The sequence below is a fragment of the Misgurnus anguillicaudatus genome, chromosome 11 (assembly GCF_027580225.2).
Source record: "Misgurnus anguillicaudatus chromosome 11, ASM2758022v2, whole genome shotgun sequence".
NCBI classification, from domain to species: domain Eukaryota; kingdom Metazoa; phylum Chordata; class Actinopteri; order Cypriniformes; family Cobitidae; genus Misgurnus; species Misgurnus anguillicaudatus.
In genome coordinates this window covers 10099638-10117525 of record NC_073347.2, presented here as the reverse complement: position 1 = coordinate 10117525, position 17888 = coordinate 10099638, and the positions used below count along the sequence as shown (strand labels likewise).

At 36.9% G+C, this 17888-nt stretch overlaps 1 long non-coding RNA gene across 2 annotated transcripts; it reads right to left on the bottom strand.

Annotated features, from left to right (window-relative positions):
• Positions 1 to 2506: 2506 nt before the first annotated feature.
• Positions 2507 to 14189, bottom strand: LOC129415401 (uncharacterized). Of its 2 annotated transcripts, XR_008634801.2 has the most exons (4): positions 13758 to 14189; positions 10703 to 10857; positions 8532 to 8595; positions 2507 to 2943 (listed from the first exon to the last, which is right to left on the bottom strand). It is a non-coding gene; the product is annotated as an uncharacterized lncRNA (long non-coding RNA). The 2 variants fall into 2 exon arrangements; XR_008634802.2 differs by lacking the exon at positions 8532 to 8595 and having other exon boundaries at positions 13758 to 14174.
• Positions 14190 to 17888: the final 3699 nt, after the last annotated feature.

The following is a 17888-nucleotide window of genomic DNA, read 5'->3' as shown; positions in this document are numbered from 1 at the left end:
TATCTGAAAACCCTTTCTGTTTTAATTATGTTGATATTATTTTGTATTGCGATTTTAAATATCGTATTTTTTCTTTGTAAATAATTTCTGTGTAAAGCACTATGAATTACCTCTATATATGAAATGTGCTATACAGTATACGTAAGGAATTATTCGAAAATAATGCACACCCGAGGTGGAAATGTGGCTCGATGTGAAGCGGAGTGTACGGAGTGTGCATTATTGTCAAATAATTCAAAGGACCAGAGTCAATTATTCCGCTTATACCACGGTTACCATAAACATTGCTCTGGTTCCTATTTTTAAAACATTTGACAGGTTAGGTGTGTGTTTATCGAAGCATTTCTCAACCAATCAGAATAAAGCATTCAACAGGCTTGTGGTATAAATGTGAATAAACCTGCCTTGCCTATGGCATCGCTGTGAAAAACATTTTGTAACTTATAACTATATATTTAGACTTATAAATCTGAATATATAAATGTAAGTCTGAATATATAGTTATAAGTTTGAATATATAAATATAAGTCTGAATATTTAAATGTAAACCGTGAATACATAGTTATAAATCTGAATATATAAATATAAGTCTGAATATAAAAATATAAGTCTAAATATATAAATTTTAACTTGTGAATATATAGTTATAAGTCTGAATATATAAATATAAATCTGAATATATAAATGTGTTTATATATTCAGACTTATAACTATATATTCAGGCTTATATTTTTTTATTCAGACTTATATATATTCAGACTTATATTTATATATTCACAATTTATATTTATATATTCACGGTTTATATTTATATATTCATGATTAACATTTATATATTCAAACTTATAACTATATATTCAGTTTTTATAATTAATTTTAATTTCCTGTTTGGCCCCACATATTATATATATAAATGTACCCAACATTTTTCTTAAATTCATACATGTATGTGTGTATTTATATATAGCCCTATAATATATACACACAGTACACACACACACACATATTATACAAACACAAACTTTTAATTTGGGTGTGATTAATCGTGTTTAATCTTTTGACAGCCCTACTCAAAGCAAAACATTTTGATCATACTGATGATAAAAAAATATTCACAGCTATATCTGAAGAGCTCCGATGCAAAAGCCTCTAAATGCCACCTCAGTCAAAAATGAGATAACAATATAACTCGGCACATTTATCAAATACTTTTGCTTCGGTTTAATCCTAGCCTCAGGCCATTCAGAAATATTGGTTTGTTGGCAGAATCCGTTGGATGCTAAATTTTTCATGCAGCTGCAATCATTTTTTTAACAGGTTGAAGAAGGTTTACCAAAAATATTAGGATATTGACTGAATTTTTGAACCTTTTATCTTTTTTCAGAACTGACAGTAAAGAGTGACTGAAGATTTTTTTGCATGTACATAGAGGTTTTAGGTGCAAAAGACAGTTAAATTTGTTGCATAAAAATAAAAAATGACTAAAGTGACATTTGTGAAAATAAGGCATTTTAATTACTGACTAATAACCGTATCATTGGCATTAAAGAGAAATGACTGAACTTAATCATAAGAGCCTGATAAAAATGCTAATTTACAAGAAAACATGTCAGATGCACTTAGAGGGTTTTGCACCTGAGCTCTTCAAACAGTATATCACTTATGACTAATCGAATTTGTAACTAAAACTGCCAGTTGTTTAGGTGTTAAGCTAATTTAAAAGAATACTTCACCCACAAAATTAAACTTTACTGGGGTAACTTGATTCAACCGATGTGAGTGTATATCACTTTAAACATATTTTTAACAGCACTGTATTTTCTTCAGGGCTTAAATTATTTTACAATGGACAACTTGTCCTCTTTATACACACACACAGAGAGATCTGTTACAGCATCTCCTTCCTATCATCCTCTCCGAGGGAGTGGCATGAAGTTTTAGACTGGATTTCTGGAGGCTTGTAAATTACAACACTCTTACTCATGGTTTATAGAAACCAGACTCTCTTTATCCTCTCCATGTGTTGTTGATGAGCACGCCCCCTGAATTGTGACCTCTACACCCCTGACCCTCTTATCTCAGTCCCTGGGCTCTGTCATCTCTGTCTCTCCAGTGACCTGCTCTCCTGTCCAGCATTTCACAGGCCATAAAGTGGGCGGTGGCGGCTCAACTCAGGTCCAGGTGGAGCTTTTCTCTGAGCGCTGGGCTGACCTCACAGATTTCACAGATACCTAACACCCTATTCTTACTGCTCTTATCCTCTCGCTTAGATCTTTAGCTACGGAGAACACTACACGCTATTACACACAAACACGCACGGACTGAACAATGTTAAACTGGCAGACAAAGCTGTGTATTCAAAAATATTATTACCATTTAGGTACAGATATGCTTACATTTGGTACCAATATGTACCTATGAGGTACTAATATGAACTCTTTAGGTGAAAAGGTGAACTTTTTTTTGAAAGGGTCCCGCCCTAGTTATAGTTAGGTTCATTATACTGACTAATGTACTGTAATGTATTTAACTACAGTAGGTGCTGTGAGGAAGCCACTATATATCCGTATTTAAACTTTCATTTAGATAACATCTCTGGCCTGAAGTCTTATTTGGCCTACCTCATAAAACTTTCAAAACATACCAGAATGTTATTACGCTCGCCATGAAAAGCTATGTGTGTGTGTGTGTCCTGGTGAGTGTATTTTAAACTCATTACTGATACTTGTCTATATCAGCAAGCCAGTAAAACACAGCTATAAATGTGGGTAAGACTGCTGTGGATTGTGTCAACAAAGAACATTTATGAGCGCAGATATCTGCTTTCTCTTCATCTCCATCTCCACGCGACTTTCTTCAACATAATCCTCTGGTCTCCGCGGGACGTCTGCATGTGGAACTGACTGGGCCTCTTTCACAGGGGACTCCAAAAGTTTCCAGAACCTGAAGGTCAGAGTTTAAAAGTCATGGGTCAGCTTTTAAAGTCGACGTTCCCCTCCGCCTGCGCTTTGTAATTTAACGTTAATCAAGCTTATTAGGTTAATGAAGTGCTCACATGGAGCCTGTTTGGTTAATCATCTTCTCTATTGGCCTTTTAAGCCATCGGCGAATCGACACAAGGGAGCTTTTAATGACCCAATCAAAATAAAGAACAGATGCCTGTGTTAAAGGGTGTTGGCCACAATAACATATAGTGGACAAGCTTATTAATGAAATTTATTTGGAATGAAGGAGGAGCATCTTGACTTCTGACCGATGATTTAACATGACTGACCAAGCTGAGAAGCATCAAAGAGTGCAACAGGGTGAAACGCAGGTTGACTGGACAAACGCTGCACCTGGCCATAATTGAGTAATTGACCTAGAGATTTATGATAACCATGATTGTGAATAACAGGCATTTTTCATTTGGGGGCCAAAAGAAAACCAGTATTTAATGGTCTCTCATTAACTTTAAGGGGCATTCACACTAACAGCGGATTGCGGTGACAAAATTACAAGACGTTATTTATTATTACTGAGAAATGCCCATTTCTGGTGATATTAGTGTGAAACAATGACCTAATGCAGCTACAACCAAACATAGTGAAGATATATGGCCACATGCGATTTATCAAGTGTGAGCAATATGGAAAAGCTAATGTTATTTTGAATGATTTCATTTGTGCAGCCCACCATACACATGCAAGTATCCAGCTCTAGGAAAGACCACTTAACCAACAAAACAGCCATTTGGTGACCTCCAGTGATAAGATCCCAGTATGTGTAAATAGCGATGTACTATCTCAAACTGTTAAAGGCCACTTCAGTGAAATCAACACCTCCTTTTCCTATTCATCTAATCAGAGGAATCTTACTATACACTTTGATCTTTAATCAATCTGCTGGTATAAAAGCCATTCCAGCAGGAATTCTTATGTCACATCGAGTCATTTAGCATGGATTGTGGTGGTATGAATGTTTCATGTAAAAGCAGAAAAATGCAAAATTGATGGGATAAAGAGAATAATGACCAAGTCATAGGTTAGAAAGACAAACCGTCCATGTGTTTTTAGGCACATGATGTCCAACACGTCCCTGTATAAAACCATGCTGAGGTTCAATAGAGATCAAACTTGATTCTTAGCTTTTCTGTATATAAAAATTCACAGTAAAAATTCTTTGTTGCACTAAAATGTTTAAATGTAATCAATTTAAAATTACAATTACTTTGAACTTTCTTGACTAGTGAGAAGTTGCTATAAATTATAAAATAAAGTTGAAATAACATAAGCTAATTCAACTTTATTTTTTATTATTTTATAAGAAAATTGAAATAAATTGTAAATTCAATTAATTCAACTTAAAAATGTAAGTGCAACAAGGATATTTCATGTCATGAAACAAATATAGTCACGTAATTTTTTTATTCTTTTTTGTGACACTGTCACGAATTTCCTCGTTTTTCGTGATCGTATCACACATTTCTGTTTGCGTGTCATTGTCATTGGTTCCTCAACTGTTTTTTCTATTTTCTTACCATTGTCGCTTTGGTTTAGGGTTAGATTTACATAAAATGAGTGACATCCTTACCCAAACCCAACTCTAACTTAACGCCAGGTGAAAATGGTTTAAAATTTAGAAAATATAAAAAATTAATCAGAAAAAATAGTGTAAACCAATACTTAAAATGACATCCTAATGCTGAGTTTACACCAAACGCGTTTTGGGCGTCAAAATCGCGTCTACCGTGCCTAGTTTGCCGCTTGAACACTTTGAATGCATTCGCCCGTGTAGAACGGAGTAGACGCGCGGAACAAGCAAGCATTTGACGCGCGTCAGAGGCAAAATCCACTTCCTGTGGGAGGGGCAACTGCTGTGTTGATTGTGCATTGATCAAGAGAGTTACCAGTTTGTATTTGGTAACCTTACTATAGGGGGAAAATAAACGGCGCGGGTCGATAAACGTCACGTGAATCAAAAGTGAAGTGTTTATTACAACTTACCAGGTTGCCCAAAGTCCTTACCGACACTCTTCCAATCGAGGTCCTTTGTCGTATAGCTCCGGGTGACTGCGCACGGACAATATCAAGCGGAAACGCATCTTCCGCTCCGCGCCGAACGCCTCTTCTGCGCCGCGGGATCTCCTGACGCGTCTGCACATTGACTTAACATTTAAATCACTCGCGCTTCACGCCTCTACCGCAGTTGGAGTAAACGCAGCATTACGCAAACACCAAATCTAACCCTAAACCGAAGCGACAATGGTTTGATGACACATAAACAGAAATTTGAGTTGCGATCACGAAAAAATGCGGAAAATCATGACAGTATCTATACTGTAGGTACATAATTTTGTGAGACTGTATAAAACATGATCAATGTCATTACAATAGAAATCTCATCATTTCATTTGTCCAGCCAAACCCAAATCCACCCTAAAAAACTATTATTGCATGTTTAAAATAAATAACATAATAGAGAAATAAAGAATGAAAAAGAGGACTTCCCCCAAAATAGTTTTTTTAATCTCTGGGTATAGATGTTTAGCTACACAATTACACACACACAAATACACACACATTTCATTTTCCTCCAAAGTGGATTGTGAAACCTGCACTCGATATTCACTATGATCACTTCATTTATTTACATTTATTCAATAACGTGGTTTTCCGTTTAAATACTAAAAAAGTGAAAAGTCAACTTAAAAATTACTTCAATTGGTAACACCTAAAAAAACGTAAAAAAAAAAGTAAAATTTCACTTAAGTTTCACTTTAGATCAATAATTTAAGTTAAATAAACATAATTTAAGGGGTGATACCAATTGAAGTAACTTTCTAAGTTGAACCAACTTTTCACTTTTTACAGTGTATGTAAACGCATTTTCAAATGGTAAATGGACTGCATTTATATAGCGCGTTTAACAGACCTATGGTCATTCAAAGCGCTTTACAAGTTGCCTCACATTCACCCATTCACTCACACATTCATACACCGACGGCGGTGTCAGCCATGCAAGGGGCCATCCAGCTCGTCGGGAGCAGCTGGGGTTAGGTGTCTTGCTCAAGGACACCTCGACACTTGGTCAGGTGGAGCCGGGGATTAAACCACCAACCTTCCGATTAGTAGACAACCTACCCCCATTCTTATCCTACACTGTCAAAAACAAAGGTACAAAGTTGTCACTTTAAAAAAGGTACTAATATGTACCATTTAGGTACAAATATGAACTGCCAATATGTACCTTTGAAGTACTAATATGCACTTTTTGGGTACAAAGGTGTACCTTTTTGAAATGGTACTGTCCCAGTGACAACTTTTGTACCTTTGTTTCTGAGAGTGTATCTGTAACAAAAGTAAACATACCCAAAATCAAATTTTAAAAAGTAACGTGCCTCGTATTGGAGGAGAATAATTCACTGCAACTCCTTTTTAATCTCCCTCATTTGGCTGCGTTAAGAAAAGCAGGGCTTGACAGCTAAAGCACATCCATAAAATAGAGAAACCATGTGTGCTAAATCTGCTGAAGTGCTGAATTACTTGTCAACACCGCAGCCCATGACAGAGGTGAGTAACAGAGTAGGCTATCCAACAGAAACACGACTGGGGTCAAAGGTCAAATGTCAAAGGGCGACAAAGAAAAAGTTGTCCTGCGCGCGTTGGTAAATATTATTCTATGCAAAACATCTGGAAAACACATCATGGATTAATAATGATACAGTACACGTCAAACATCGATTTTCCATGCCTCACTTTTACATTAGTCACAATCTATCATCTTACCACCAAAGCGGTTATTTACTGAAGCCGTGCCGCATAACTGCACCTCTCTTACTGCAGAGGGTTTGTAAACAGCGACTGAAGACTGAATGTGGATTGATGCCCGAGGAAAACTCAAGAGTCTCTTAATAAAAGTACAGCACAGACCAGCAGCGGATTTCATGAAGACTGCACCATTTACTAATCCTTGAATGAAGCGATTAATGTGTCAATCCTAAATATGTTAAATCATTGACAAGGATATACTGAAAGAAATAAGATAAGCCCTTGAGGTTTACTGCATTCATTGGCTAGACTGAAGTAACTGCTGTAAATATTTGTTGGAAAGTAAAAAAATAAATATTATTTTAATAATTAAATAGTAATGATGTTGTTTAATTGTTGCATTATTAACATGCCAATCATTTTCAGTTTTTTACATACAGTATGCACACACATATATACATTAAAACTACGTGTCTATGCATGTGAATGGGTTTATTTGCATGAAGTTAAGTAAACCGATCCTTTGTTTAGGAATATAAACATCTAAATACATAAACAATACATATATTGTTAAAATTGCTAAACTTGATTCAGGCGTAGGCCTAGGTGTGTGTATACAATATGTGTGTGAAAGACTGTAGTGATCCCCTGACTCGAATCACTAAGAAAACACAATGACACCAAAGTAGATGGTAAAAGTGTGTGAATGCCGTATCCATTTCTCAATGCTAAAATATTGCATAATGGCAGACAAGTGCAGACAAGCATGCATGCATACCAGACAGCTCTGTACAAACTAAATCATGTAGAGTGGATATGCAAGTGACGGGGCGGAAAAGCGCGACCCGCAGCTGACAGGACGCAACGCTTCCTCATCCTGAGCCCCCAAATGTAAAAGAATGCATGAAGACGGCCAACAGTGATCCCTGCGAGCTTCTGTCCGGCGTCGTTCTGATTCACCGTGGACCCATAACAGACGCATACATTGCATTCAAATGTCCCCCCAATTGACTTAAGGCTGTTCCGCTTGTTATCCGGTGTCAACTGTGGTCAGCATGCAAGGTCAAGATGGCTTGTGTGTAAAGAGCAAACTACTTTAAAACTACTGTATTTTGCCAAGTAGTCCATAATTAAAAGCAATCGCTCTGGTTTTTGTATACAATTTTAACTATCTACTCCCCAACGCAAGTTTACATCCTTGGAAGGCAGTCAAGTACAAAGACACCCTCATATACAGTATATACCAAACACTGTTTCAGAAAACAAAAATCTATTTTGCAGTCCATAAAAGATGGGGCAGGTGGGCTCATTGTCTGAGAATAGGGGTATAGGGCCCATTTTGGGGAACTGGGTGTATTGTACAAGAGATGGATGCTTGCATGGATCATTGAATGACCCTAAGGCTCTTTTTTAAAGCAATATCACATTCCTGCACCACAAGCCTCCATGGCTGTCATTGCACATTGTAAACAACAGTCTATAAAGTCAAAGCAATTAAGAAAAGGGTTATACTGTAGAAAAACGGAGAGCTGTTTGAGATCCCCTGGCGGTATCCGGCACTGATTCGCACAAACTGAGACGTGGAGAGAACCAAGAGGGAAAAAAACTCCACGTGGGGTGCAAGGCAGGCTAAATATAGACGCAACAGTCAGTCCTAATTCACAGATATTATGAAACACATGCATGTGCAGGCACACATAAACACATGCTCACACGCAGAAACGGAGTACAGAGAGTCAGTTGGTTTTGCTTATTAAACCAAATGAAGTGAGATTACATTACCAGCGCTGGTGGAAGCAGATGAATTTCATTATTCTTGGGCACATAAAAAGCAATATGGAGAAATCTAAAACAGAAGGAAGAAAGACGGAGGGAATAAAAAATTGCGCGTATGTTTTTAATCTGCTGTCGATGAAATGTAAGAATGTGAACTGCATGAAAAAAATACAAATAATCAATAAATAACATTTAATGGAATCAATCGTTCATCTGACAACGGAAATTCTGGCATTATTTTCTCATGTCGTTCCAAACCCGTTTAGTCTATTAAACACATTTTTTACTCCTGCTATTTTTTATATCATTAAGTGAATGATAGGGGCTATAAAACATCCAAAAATAAAGCGTGCATGGGGTGTGAAATGCTGTGGCTAAACTCAAGTTGTCACATGGATGGACGGAACTTTATAAAAAGGTAAAATATGTACAATTTTGGCACAGATATGTACATCTAAGGTACCGATATGTACCTTTAAAGTACAAAAGTGTACTTTTTGAAAAGGTACTGTGACAACTTTTGAGATTTTGTCTGAGATTTTAGAAGGTTCTTTAAAAATGCACCTTGTGTGATGTGCCGAAACAAAACAAATGGGTTTGGAATGGCATCCAAATTTAGATTTTTGGATTAACTATTCATCTAAACAGAAATTCAACAGTGCAAATACACAGCCAAGCACAGCATGGGAAAACAGCTTTGATGATTTTCACTGGAGACCTTACAAATCATTATTACATAAAACTATAATCGTTTCATTGGAATAAGATTAACAAAGATAAGATGGAGCTATTATCAGCTTGTTTTGTTATAGCCCGAAACCTTGGTTAGGGCAAATGACACCAAATAGGTTTACACATGGCTAGGCCTGTCCAACCTGAGGATTTCTTAACTCAGAAACAGGTTTGCTGAATTGCAGTGGGGTGCCATGTAGACTAAAGAAGGGAAAGAGCGGCTGTTATTTTTGCTTGTGTTTTTCCATTGAACCGAAGTTCACAGGTTCAGCAAAGAGAATCGGAGGAATGAAAGACACATGGAGGATTGCAGGATTTAAAAAATATATATTTTACACTGACTTTAAAGGAAAACTTAGAAAAGGCACTAGTCTTACAAAAACCCTTGCAAGAACCCAATTTTTGGGCCCATTGACCCATTAACTTTTTTATACTTATGGCCTTGGCATCATTGCATTTTTAGGTTTCACACACATATTTATCATTAGGATTTTTAGTATACATTTTTTTTATTACAATGTACTTCAGCCTCTCTAACTTTTTAAAATTTTTGAAACCTGGATAATGAACCTCAAAATGTCCTCTTTCTAATTATACCATAGTTATGCTTTTACTCTAAATGGTTTGGTAAAAGCAACCCTTTTAGTGAAAGTAGGTCTTTTCATGGTTTGGGACAGTGTGGGGGTGCTTTTCAAGAGGTTAAAGACTGTTACATGAGTAGTTACACGAGTAAATGCACCCAAGGTCAAAGTGCTGCGAACTTAGTGCTCTTACACCATACAATATAGCTCTCATTTTTGGTGTTTTCGGTGGTGTTTTCCTTTAAGGCATCAGCACAATGTTTTATTGTATAATACTCTTAAAAATATACAGTACAGTAGTTGCTGATAAAGGTTCTTCATAGTGATGCCATAGAACAACCATTCTTGGTTCCTCGTGACATATTTTGAGTCTTGACGTTTTGCCTAAGGTCATTGGGCTATTTTTGGGCTAGGTTTGATTAGCCATTGGGCTGGTTTTGTTCACAGACCTGGCAACCCTGACAGCACATTTAGAGGGGGCAAACATTTTTCTGAATGGCTCTTATATGCTTTCAATTTGTGTTCACATATGTTTAGACCTCGCATGGGATACGGAACAGTTACTTTACCAAATGTCCCTTATCCAAGCCCCTCCTCTCTTTCTCCATCTCTCTGTCATCAATCCACCCAGCTCACCCCACCCTATTCACAGTGTTAACAATCAGCACATGGCCTGCAGCATAAGGGCTGTAATTGGGGCTGAACCTGGTGCTGATTGTGATGGATGAAGAGGATCAACAAGATCCAAGATGGCTTCTTTCATCTCCTCTCTTCCTCTCAGCTCTCCTTGCATTCCCATGGCAAGGTCTAATGCGCGTGTTTGAGATGCATGCTGTCCGTGAAGTATTTTTCTGATGTATTTACCTCGTGGAGTACTTGGTTAAGTGATACAGCAGGAACTTAGGTGCATTTCTGCTGTTGTTTATAGAGAATGATGACAAGAGGCTCCAGACACCAAACAATGGACAGCTTTCAGTCAATCCACTCAGCTTAGACTCGTCCATCACACTTGAACAACACTAACCCAAACAAGAAAAGACATTTGTATGAGTCAGACCTTATTTGATGAATCAGTCCAGTTGATCCTGTCTATTGTATTCACAAACTGGAAAGATTCTCAAGTTTACCTCAGAAAGAAAGAAAGTCATACAACTTTAAAATTTAAAACTTTAAAATGAAAATAGAACTACTGTTCCTTCAGCCACAGCTGCAAAATAAACATTGACAAATGGATAAATGAATGACTAATTATTTATATGCACACTGTTTTCTTGGACTGATAAAATTAATTTTCTATTTCTGACCCCGCAGGTTTACTGCACTTTACAGCCTGGCTCATCGATTAATCTGGACAATTGAAACCAGGCCCTGACCACATGCATTTACATTCACACATTATTCACCCAGCAAGATAAGCAAATGCATTTCTGTTCTGACCACAGAGTAACTAAAGTTCTCCAGCAGACCGGGTGATCCGCCGCCTGACCACCCTCACCTAACCACACTAAACACAACTACACCCACAAATCACAGCTGCCCCGAGCACCCACTCACATAACAACACTGTATGGTAATCATATACTTTAATTCCTCCGACTGGTTAACATATACTGTCTTCTTAACAATCATATTATCTACTGGAGTTCGAAGCAGCTGTGATTTGTGGGTGCAGTTTGTGTCGTATACCTCATACAACTCTTTTTCCCTGGCTTGTAAAGGTGTTTTTTAAAAGGGCCTTGCATCACAAAACGTTTAGGTGATAGTACTTAGACTAGGGATAGTCGACTGGCCACCCGCGAGCCCAGTCTCACAGGGTTGCATATAAATAGCACAAAGTGTGAAATTTGTACAATACATACGCCAAATTCCACTTTGCCGTGCATATGATACGCCGGTCCTACATTCACTTGAACGACGCATCTTTTTATTGTCGTTTTATTTATTGTTTTCTCATTTTTTTGGCTTTTTTTTTACCATTTTCGCTTGGGTTTAGGGTTCGAACAACTTTTTGTTATATAAAATGACATCCTAAACCAAACCCCAATTCTAACCCCAACTCCAAGCGACCATGGCTTAAATATAGTCAAAAACATGAAGAAACCTGTATGTTAAATAACCTCCTTAAGCAAATCTCAAATCTAACCCTAAACCCAAGAGAAAATGGTTTAAAAACAGAAAAAAAATTGAGAAACCAATAAATAAAACGACACAAAAAGATGTGCCGTTTAAAGCCGCTCTAAGCGAATCTGTGTGACGTTACTTTTTGTTGATGTTTGAATTGTTTTAAACAAACGGAGCGCAGCTAACTCCTACCCCTCCCTTCCGTGCTTTCTTGAATGCGCCTAACCCCCACACCCAAATCCTTCTTGTCGTTTATTGGCTGGAACACTTTGTTACCGTTTCTGGTGGTAGGTTTGGCCACTTTGTTTTTATAGCAGTTTGTGGAGCCTGGGCTGTCTACAGAGATCGTGTTTTTTTACAGTTTGATCAGCAGACAGGCAGCAAGCAGATAGTGAGGATATGTTTGCTGTATGTAACAAAAAAAATGTTATTGTCTAAAACGCGTGAATTTGCTTAGAGCACCTTTAAGTGAATGGGAAGGACTGGCGTATCATATGCACGCCAAAGTGGAATTTGGCATATGTATTGCACGATTTTCACACTTCATGCTATTTATATGCATCTACATGAGACTGGGTAGTCCAATCATCTTCATCTGGCCCACCGGTCATCTTTTTCCGATTTAAAATCAGCTGGATACTTTTTTGTTTCCACTGTACATGACAAATAACATCCGATAAACCGGAAGGAGAGTCGGAAAGGAGCTGACAACCATCTGCGGGTGTGTAATTATCTGGTAAAGATTAGTACAGTCATAAGGGGAAAAAAGTAAAAAAAGTGTCATGAAGTTAAACTCAATTAGTCAATTCAACCTACCTTTTTAAATTTTGACTTGTGATAAGTTGAAATTGATTTGTTACGTTAATGTAACATAAAAATATATGTTGAAATGATATAATTTTTACAGTACATGCAGTATGACAATGACTTCTCTTCCGAGGGGGCCGTTTTTAAAATATGTGTTGCGTCATGTGAACCTATATGCATCATGCGTCATGTCAAAATATGCCTGCTGCACATTCGTAGAAAGGGTTTATGATAAAAGAGCCGCTCACATTCACAAAATACTCACAAGACACACACTTAACACCAAACTCTGAGTATGCATGGGATTAAGTGAGTATCTGGCATATGCAAGTTTCTTCATAAACCCCTTCGAAGCGCCTGCAACAGGCACATATTTTGACACGTTGCGCAATGCACATAGGTTCACATGACGTGCCGAACACATATTTTGACATGACGAGCCACACATACTGTATGACGGGCTAAATACATGTTGTGACGAGCTTCGCATCGTGCGCCCTCGAAAAAAAGTTAATTGGCCGCCACTGAGTACATTATTGCAAAAAATCAGAAATGATGTACATACATGAAAGTTTGTCCAAAAACAAAAAATCTGTCATTATTTGCTTTATTTGTACTTGGTGTTATTAATGGATGCATTTATTGTGGGGGGTTTTTAAGATTGTGAGCTTAGGTCTCTGTTAACTTGCATGTTAAGAACTCAAAAAGTCTCCTTGTGTGTTTCACAAATCAACATGAAGGTCTGAATTGTGACCTGTTTTTTAAATAGATCTGTCTGAGGATGCTTTCAGGTCTCAATTAACCGGAAAAGACTTTGTAAGCACAGCATATGCTATCTGTTAAGAAAACAGTGACACACCAGCCTGTGACAGATGATGACAGTTTATGAGTAATTCGGTTTACTAAAGTCTTTGACCTACTTCTGCCTTTACATAACACACACTCACACACACCTACACAACTTCATCGTCTATATTACAGCCAAACTTACTCTAGATAAAATCTGAACCCACTGCGGGTCAGACCTTATCTGCTCTTTGATGTCCTCATCTCCCCCTGCCAGCTTGTTGTTATTTTATGGATGAATCATAGCACTGTCTGGGTGAAATCTACTTTATGCTGGTCTTCTCATCGCCTCGGACCGGGCAGCAGGTATAGCATGATCTCGTACGGCACGTAGCACCCCGACAAGAGGACACAGACCTGCTGAACTTGATATGAATGATATAAACACAGGCTTCTAATGACAAAGGTACAGCTAAATATAACCCCACAGTGCTGTGTCACATCGCGGCTGTATCATTGCCATATGTAGAAAGATCTTGTGAGCCAGGTCTGTTTGCAGGTCTTATCACCAGGATCACATTAAATAAATAAAGGCTAGAGGAGTCAATGTTGCTTTAGTTAAACAGCATTATGTCATGTTTAAATAAATGCTGTATTTTCCTTTAAGCAAGATGGGTCACAAATGACATCACTTTGAATTGTTTGTCCTTTAGTAATGAGATTAAATAGAGAGCAAATGGAACAGTTGGTCTAATCCTTTTTTTAAGTGTTGCATTATCATTACATTGATGCTTTTAGGCATTCTTATTTTTGAATAATTATATATTTGTGTTTCTGGGCTTGAACTAATTTGTGTTGCTAATGTAATGATAATAACAGTCCTCATATTGAGTGGTACCATTTTTAAAAAAGTACACATATGTACCTAAAGAGTTCATAGTAGCACCATAAAAGTACATATTGGTACCAAATGCATACATAGACGATTTCAGCAGTAACAACATAAACAAACAGCTTTCGTGGAACACATGTAATTGTTGGTAAACTCTGCAAAGAATCAATGTCAGCCCTTTTAGAGTAAAGTACGTTAAAAAGTTCTTTTAGAGTAGTTTATTTCTGATAACAAGCTAATTAAACTAATCTAACACGTAGTTTACCTTAGTTCAAATTATAGCTAAAGCATATTAAAAAGTACACTTAGCTAACATTACTGTGTGAAATGTGTACTATATAATGTACACAGTACAATCTTAACTACTGATCGGCTGCCAAACCTCCCATCAAATAGGGGTAATCCATGATCGGTGTCTTCCAAAAAGTATTAAAAAAAGTGTTTTAGACTTATTCCCTGTGTCATTTCACTTTATTTATTATGACTCAACTTGTATACTTAAATGTTCTGATTTCTTTGTATGAATTCAATATTTGGCTTGATGGCTACATCTAGTGGAAATTTTGTGTCAATAGCCCACTTAGAAATCCCCTTACTGATAAAAATGCTGAGGTGTCAAATTTTTATTTTCCCTGCTGTATATTTTAAAAAAACTGTTTTAGTGCTAGTATTTTGATCTCAGTCAAGGATATTTAATGTACAATCCAATAACATACTAAAGTAAATAATAAAAATTTTTCTTAATTTGTTTTAGTTGTGAAAACTTGTCAAATTGATAGCAAATAATAGCAAATAAAGAGATCAGCATTCCATGAATGAACAAATTTCCGTTGGCTAAATGTTAAACTAATCGTTGAGATAACTCAAAGCCTTACTGCATTAGTTTGGCTTATTTTTTTGCAGCAATGCAAAATTGTGAAAAGCACTGTAGAAATAAACCTGAATTGAATAAACTTGAATGGCTTATCCCTTTATACAGTACCATAAAAGCTTGTTTGTGCGCATATGACTAAACAGCACAAAGTTCAAAGACAAATTCCCAGTTCCTGACTGACTCATATGATGGTGTGATTGTGACATCACAGTTAACTGGCTCAAGGTTTTTCAAATACCTGGTATTAGCATCTCTTCTAAAGACGTGTTTTGGGAAGTGAAGTGTGCTCGGATTTGTTCTATACCGCCCTGACGAAAATCTCATCAACCGCACTGTGACAAAGACAGGAAGTAATAATCATGACATCACCGTGAAAACTGATATCACATGATAACAAAGTCGAAGTTATTTTGAGAGACCACGATTATTTACATATGAGAAAACATCCTCTGTTTTCAGTTAGTGAGATAAGGTCATAAAAGATTTTTTGGAGGTTTGAAGGATCCGGGGCGTCTTTTTTCTCGTAAAACAATTTTTGCCTTTTCCAAACAAATCAGTCCTATAATTGTAAAGATTAGCAGCCAGTTACTGGTTGTACAACAACAAATCATACTGAGCAACAAATAAACGTACAAAGACTTCCATGGTTACTAAACCAAAATGTTTTGAATCGCAAAAGCATTGTGTGTGGTTTCATCAATTCGCAATCTTATAACTCGTCTAAAATTAAACTTCAATCACTGTTACTTGCCCTCATGTTGTTACAAACCCATATGTTATGAATTTATTTTTATTTGTTGAACAGAAAAGGAGATGTTTAGCAGAATATCCAAGCTGCTCTTTCTTAAAAACAGGCTGTTAATATGAAAAAAAGTGTATAATATGTGGCCCTGTTTGTAACATCCCGTCTAAAGTCTCATAATCTAATGATGAGATTAGAAGCATCAAAGTTTAATTTTGTATACATACCTTTAAAGATACCAAGGTTAGATTTTCAAAAAAATTTCTTTACATATGTAGGATGATTTTATATAAATACCAACAAAAAAAATTTACAAAAAAAAAAAATGTACAGACTGAGTCACAAATTTGAAAAGCTATTCACACTGTTTTCAAATCTCATTCTCCTATAACACTCTGACCATGCTTTCTGTCTCCTTTCGTGTCATACATATTGAAAATGACTTAAAGGATAATTCTAGGTTTCTGAAAAAATAGTTCCACTATAGCAAACAACACGGATTGAAATCATACATTGCGCCAATATATTTGTTTTTAATCATCAACGAACACCACGAACCACTCGGTGAGTAGTACAGTTTTGAAAATGAACGTTAAGTGTTGTTTTAATGACATGTTTGCGCATGACCATTGACCTCCATTCTGAAGCAGTCAAGAGACGCTTCTAGACGAGTCAAAAAGTCAAGACTCGACCCACTGTCAAAACTTCAGTGTCCAACACTGTAGTTCATCCAAAACAAACCAGAAACGAGACCCAAAGCGTTCAATACCGGAATCATCTTTTAAAGAGTAACTAAACCCTTAACCAACTTTTTTTAGTTAATGATCTGTAAGAATGATGCTTTATTAGTGCTGTTCATTGATTTTAGTAAGTTTTTTGACATTTGCATATAAAGTGTTTCAATACTACAATATATGGTGTAAAAACGTCTGAGTGCTGCCCTCTTCAGGTTGAACGGTGGCTACTGCAGTTGAATTTTCCTATTGGATATTGGGTCCAAAAAGTAACTCGTGACCAGTGATGCCGGTAACGCGTTACTTAGTAACGCGTTACTCTAATTTTACCACTTTTTTTAGTAACGAGTAATCTAACGCGTTAATATTTCCAAACCAGTAATCAGATTAAAGTTACTTATCCAAGTCACTGTGCGTTACTATTTTTGAAATTTTCCTTAGTAAAATATATATTTTCTTGTATATTTCTTCTTGCGTCTCGGGAAGTGAAGTCAGGTGTGCGACAAGTCACGTTTTCAGCACGAGGACAATTCAGGTCACGTGTAAGCGACACAAACGTAAACAACGTACAATGGAGAGAGAAGAGAGATGCAGCTAGCTACAAAAACACTACGTCCAATTAAAAAAAAAAAAAAACATTTGGAGTCGCAGCACGGCGCAGACAGTCAAACTAAGAGCAAGTCCCACCCGGTGATGCGAAGCAGTGAGCAGGAGTTCTTCCACTACCCAAACAACAAAAGCTGGACTTCAGTGCAAAACCAGTAAGTGTGGGAGAGTTGAAGAACGAAAGTAAGAAAGCGATTTTCTCAGAGCCTGATAACATCTAAATATCACTATGACAGCATATTAGCACATAACCTCTGAAGAGTTGACAAATATCGCGTTATTTACTCACCGATTTCCACGTGTAGATCCAGAACTGTGTTTTCAACCATGATAAGTACATTCCAAAAGCGGTCTTTTTTAATTACAACGCGTTGTTTTTCTCGTTTCATGTGTTACAATACTGATAAATCTACAAGGTATATAACATCCTGAAGACTTCTCAGTTTTTCAAAATAAAAGTAAGTCGAGTTTATAGAGTAAGTAGATCC